Source organism: Asparagus officinalis, unplaced genomic scaffold, assembly GCF_001876935.1.
Source record: "Asparagus officinalis unplaced genomic scaffold, Aspof.V1 AsparagusV1_Un304, whole genome shotgun sequence".
In the NCBI taxonomy this organism is placed as follows: domain Eukaryota; kingdom Viridiplantae; phylum Streptophyta; class Magnoliopsida; order Asparagales; family Asparagaceae; genus Asparagus; species Asparagus officinalis.
Window position 1 is genome coordinate 31,222 of NW_017972569.1, and position 6,827 is coordinate 38,048.

The following is a 6,827-nucleotide window of genomic DNA, read 5'->3' on the forward strand; positions in this document are numbered from 1 at the left end:
GAAACAGCCTGCACCCTCATAAATGCAGCTTACCTCACTTGTCCAAGCAGAAGGGAGGGCCGCCGGCGCTCAGTGAGTTGGCCATATCCACTCGAGTATCTGACAGCTGCTGTCACGCATACGAGGAGGGGCTTTCCCATTCCTAAGTGATGTGATGTAAAATATGGCTCCTCGAATGACCGCTCCTGTTGCAGGTGAACAGCAGGATATCTCTGAACGACGTGTGGTCACATCCCATAATTCAAGGAGCAGTCAAGCTATCTCCCTCACCTCTATTAGTGGTCAAATCCCATGAATCAAGGGATGGCCCATGTCATCCCTTGCCTATTAAAACCCATCTTCAGCATGCATGAAACGTGGATTGGCTGTTGCATATTTTGCTGGCTAATCTCCCAAAGGTTGAACCTGGACCTTTACCAAAGGCTCCCTCATTTGAGAACTGAAGCTCCGGCAGCAACTTCGATCGGATCGTCCAAGGGAAGCAGACTCGGCACGAGCACCGAGCGAGGCGTCCTATCGCCACCGAGGAACCCACGTTAAACAAGGAGGGCCTTCCCTCCGCTTCTGTTGTAAACATTTGATTTATTAGTTTGTAATAAGCCTTCTTATCAATACAAACGAAGTTCCCTGTTTTCGGGAGATCAAAATTTACACCTACAAAACAAAAATACAACTAAAAAGGTAAAATAAAGAGGAAAATATGTACTTCTCACCCCCACGCCGCGTGTTAGAACTAACACTGTAGCCGCGTGTTAGAACTAACACTGTAGCCGCGTGTTAGAACTAACTTGTTAGAACTAACATTGTAGCGTGTTAGAACTAACACTGTAGCCGCGTGTTAGAACTAACTTGTTAGAACTAACATTGCAGCCGCGTGTTAGAACTAACATTGTAGCTTGTTAGAATTAACATTGTAGCGTGTTAGAACTAACACTGTAGCCGCATGTTAGAACTAACTTGTTAGAACTAACACTGTAGCAGCGTGTTAGAACTAACACTGTAGCGTTTAAGTCTCCTGATACTTCTCCCATTCCTTTGTAGGTGGTTTCATTTATGAAAGAAATTGGTTTTTATGGCAGAACCATAGGGAGAATATTATGTCGCTGCCCAGAGATATTTTCTGCTAATGTCGACAATACTCTCAGGAGGAAAGTACAATTCCTCACAGATTTTGGCATCTTGAGAGGTCAACTTCCTCGTGTTATTCGAAAGTATCCCGAGCTTCTTCTGTTAGACATCCATCAAACTTTACGTCCAAGGTATAAAAAGTGTCATGCTTATGAAGTTCTCTAACGTTTCTGTAATAAACATCATTTATGTTATTTTCCTTGAAGTTTTGTGTAGACCCTAGAGGGGGTGATTACCTTAGCTATTACCGATTAAATACCAATTAAAATTAATAATACGTTACCTAACACATATGAAATACAACAAGAATATAACTAGGATAAGCATATGAACAAATTGAATAGACCCTATACGATTAGAGATATATGCCAAGGATTATATAAACAACACAAGGAAATAACTAAACAAGATATGATGAAAATAAATGAGTAATGCACAATTGGCGATATAAGATAAATGCAAAAACCAAAACGCAAGACAACCAAAACAAGCAATAGATCACGGAGTTCGTGGGACCTTCCTTCTACTCCCGGCTCCCTACTCCGCGGGAAAATCCACCCTATGCATAACCGGTTCACGTAACCAAATTAACGTTACACCTCACAGTATCGGTTTTCAATGCTCACCGATCAACGTCCACTCCCACCAAACGGGTTTCTAGTCACCGAAAAACTTCACACACACCGGTTTCTAGCTCACCGAAACCTAACAACTCACAATGTAACAATATAAAATTCTCTAAATGGATGAGAAACAAAAAAGCTCACACCAATGTACACCTCACAACCTCTAATATATTATGAAGCAAATTACCAATAAGCTCCAAAGTGGTTTGTAACAAATTAGTGAAATTCAAATCAAATCAAATAAAACTAGCTAAAGAAATTATAATAACAAAAAAAATGAAAGCTAGAGTAGAGTTAGAAAATCTCAAGGAAGACAGAGATAGAGATATGAGATGGGCCCAAACAAGAAATGATCCCTCCACTTGTGAAAAACTTCTCACAAACAAAACAAACCCTAAACACACAAACCCTATAAACTGTTTAAAAAACTTCCTTAGTACTGAGAAGAGACCAGCAATTAGTATAAAACTCCTCAAACTCCACCAAAAACCCCAAAGCAAGAAAGACAGAAAAAGGTGCCCAAAAGACAGCTCAAAAAAAAATAGCCGTAGGGCTTTAACATCTATGTCGTCGAACCGAACAGATCTTCGCCGATCCCGAAGAAGATTCCGTCGACCGACGAAAAAATCCAGCGACGCGATAAGGTCTGAAAGAACAAAAACAACAGATACTTCGCGTCGACCCGTGCGTCAACGATGAGCTTTCCGGTCGACCGGACGTACGACAGACTCTCTTGTCGCATGTAAGAAATGAAACAACATACGTCGACCGGCGGTCGACGAAATCGACACATAAAATCCTGATTTTCTGATTTAAAAACTCCTTAAAAAACAAATAATCCAAAAAAAGTAAAACTTTGGGAATATTGTAGACGATGATAATAAACATCTACAACTGACTGGTTTAGAAAAAGATTCCCAATTGAAAATATTCATTCATTTGCAAAAAGCCAAAAACACGAAAATAAACATGTGAAAAAATTTGATATTTTGGTTAACCCAGTTTGAGCTTTGCACAATGTATAGGACTTAATTAAAATGTATATTATGTTGACAAAAACAAAAAAATACAATATACAAGTATGATATTCATCAAATTTCAAACACTAATATGATTCATTAAATAAGCTTGTAAAAGGGAAATATATATATACATATAAGTATGAAAACAAATAGTATTTTGCCAATTCTATGCATTTGTTATATATAAACTCGAAAACATAAAACAAAAATATGTATCTATGGTATATATATATATATATAAAATTATATAAACCATATAATTGTTGTATAGACATTGAAGCTAAGCGTACTTAACACACCATAATATAAAAACTAAACTAAGTTACCAAGGCTGATTCTGATTCATTGAGCTCATACTTGGACACGTTGCGGATAAGCTAAAAACTTGTAGTCTTAACTTGGGGATTGACGATACTTCAACCCAACTGTGCCACCAACCTCCAGATTATGTTCGTCAAGCGCAATTCCCTACCTCCTCCAACGGCGTGTTGCTATAATAAAGACGAAAACACAATACTAGACAAACAACATTAGTATAAATTGTAAAATCACATCAAGAAAAGAAGGCCAACCAATTCTCCCCCTTTTGTGAGAAAAACCAATTTACAAAAAGGATATATAAAATACAATCGATGGCATATAAATAAAAATGTGTATACTCACAATATTTCTCCCCCTTTGAACAAAACCCATCAATAAAGGGGGACATAAGAATAAGAGAGCAAACCCCCCTACAATAGCATAGAGATACAAAGCAAATAGTAGGGAATAGCTCCCCCATCAAAAAAGCCAAATGATAATTGAGGATCAAGGCAAACATGATAGTGAGGCAAGCAATAGATGCTAAAAAACAACTTCACATACAAAATGATAATGAAACATAAAAAACCCGAGTGTAGAAAAATAGATTTATGACATCAAAAAGGAGGAACAGAGAATTCATGTAAAATAAAAGTTTCAAATGAAAACAAACAACAATAACATAAATTCAAGTTTAAATCCAGAAAAGTAAAATCAAAATCATCATTGATCAAAAATCAAAGAGCAAACCTATATCTAATTCTTAAGCTAGTATCAACCGCATATAAAATATGTTAGCATCCGGTAAAACAATGTTGGAATAAACCTCAATAAATCCTGGGAGGGTATATAAAAAGTACAAACCTCTCATCAAAATTCAAAAACTAAAATATGAAAACAAAAAAAATTTACCAAAGAAAATGTTTCATTAAAAGTTTCAAAGCAAATTTTCCCAAAACCAAGAAAATAAAAAGTAAGAACACTAAAATTCTTGGTTTAAAGTTTAAATTTGTTTTGGTACCCAAGAACTCTTGGTACCAAAAGATTTAGGGACATGACCCCTATCATTTAAGCTCAAAGCCCTAGGGTTATGAACCCTCTTGGGCGCATGTGGTGCACGAACACGGTCATAACAATAATCACTCAAATGACCCTTCCGATTGCAATTTGTGCAATGAAAAGGTTGAAATAATTTGCGTTGACCGAATGGTTGTGCACGGAAAACATTAGAAACATTTGCAAGCATGGATGGTCTTTTAAAATTATTTTGCAAATGCAAAACCTTATCAAAACAAAACTTTCCTAAGTGGTCATATCTATCACAAACATCACATTTAAACTTTTGTGGTCTTTTAAAATCATTTGGCAAAAGTGAAGTCTTTTTCAAATCATAGCAAAATTTTGCCAAATGGCCAAAACGTCCACAAAGATCACATTTGAACACATTAGCATGTTTATGATGTGCATGATAAGCATATGCGTACAAGATGATGAAGCTATATGAGATGCACAAGGAGCATTAGAATTCTTATGTTTGTGTGCATCATAGCAAAACTTAGCTAAATGACCTTGACGGCCGCATATAGAACACTTATAAGTTTTGCTATACATGTGTGCATAATGAGTGGATGACTTCTTAGACTTAGCACACATATCCATAAGCTTCTTATGATTATTAATGCATGTTTTCAGAGTTGAATCTAAAGATGAAATACTTTTGTTCATAAGATTCAAGTCTTCATTCTTAGGCACATATGCATTTTTAGAAGTAGAACATAAATAGTTATTTATAAAAGAAGCAGTATCATTTTGTATGTTCTTTACTTCTAACATGGCATTATCTTTTTCATGAGTTAACTTGGCAAAGTTTGAAAGCAAAGAATCATGATCCGATTTTAATTTTTCATTATTTTCTTTAAGGATCATATTTTCATTAGAAATAATATCAAACTTAGAAGTTAAAGACTCATGATCGGATTTCAAATTTTCATGCTTGCTTTGTAAATTAATGAAATCATTTTGTAATTTCTTGTAGGCATGTAATAATTTTTCACTAGCACAAGCAAGTTCATCACTAGATAAATCATTATCGGTTCGAACTCGCAAACCTCACTAGGGCTATCGCCTAGTGGTCGTGTGCATGATGAAGCTCCAATATTACTTGAGGAAGAATCCGCCGGAATCCTTTGGATCTCCTCCAAGTTACCATGATGTGCTTCTATGAATGTCCACAATTTGTAAGCACTATCAAAGGAAACAAGCTTGTTAGAAATAGAGGAATCAAGTGCATTATACAATATAAGCACAATCAATGATTTCCCATAAATCGATATTTTTAGATTGAACAAATATTTTGAATCTAAAACACCATTGAGCATAAGGGAAAGCATTGAATTTAGGAGCAATACTAGAATCATAGCCTAAACAAGATGCATCATTCATATCCATAATTTGTAAAAATGTGCAAGCAAGATACAAATGCAATCAAAACAAGATTAGCACAAAAAGATAACTTGGATCTTTAACTCAAGGCGATTAGACCTTAAATCAAAGAGCACCAAGCTCTGATACCAATTGTTAGACCCTAGAGGGGGGGTGATTAGGGTCTTATGCTAATCTAATCCGATTAAATGCCAATTAAAACTTATTAACAAGTTATCCTAGCAAGTATGAAATACAACAATGTATATGAGCTAGGATAAGTAATATGAACAACAAAGAGATATATCCTATATGATGAATATGTATATATGCAAGGATATATAAACAACACAAGGGTAAAATAAACAATCTACACAAGTGATAGGGTAATATGATGAGCAATACACAAAGGCGATATAAGATATGAAAACAAGAATAAGAACGCCAATGCAATCACAAACACACGATATGATCACGGAGTTCGGACCTTCCGTCCTACGTCTCCGCTCCCCACTCCCGGGGAGAAATCCACTATCACAACCGGGTTTTCTACGCTCACCCGAATAACGTTTACACCTCACAGTGTCGATTTTCAACGCTCATCGAACAACGTTCACTCCTCACACTCGGTTTTCTAGTTCACCGAAAACTTCACAACACACTCGGTTTTCTAGCTCACCGAAAACCTTACAACACTCACAATGTAACAAATATAAATTTGTTCTCTACAATAGATGAGAACTCAATTAAGCACAAACTCAATGTTACAATCTCTCACAACCCTAATATACTATGTATGCAAATACAATAAGCTCAAGTGGGTGTGTGTAACAATGAGATAAAATCAAATCAACTAAACTCAATATAAAACTAGCTTTAATAGAATTGATAATTAACAAATAACAAATGAAAGCTAGAGTAGAGTTTAGAAAACTTCTCAATGGAAGACAAGATGGAGAGATGGAGATTGGAGCCCAAACAAGAAGATGATCTCCTCCACTTGTGAAAACTTCTTTACAAACAAAACAAACCCTTAAACACACTTAAACCCTTGTTTAAAACTTGTTTAAAAACTTCTTAGATATCTGAGAAGAGATCAGCAATAGGGTATTTATACTCTCTCACAACTCAGTCAAAAACCCCAAGCAAAAAGACAGAAAAGTCCCCAGAAGACAGCTCAGAAAAATAACCGTTAGTGTCTAACGGATCTATTGTCGGTCAACCGACAGATCGTTCGGTCGACCGAAAGAAGAGTTCGGTCGACCGACGAAAAAATCCGGTCGACCACGAGCAGGTCTGAAAAACAAAAAACAAGCAGAGACTTCGTCGG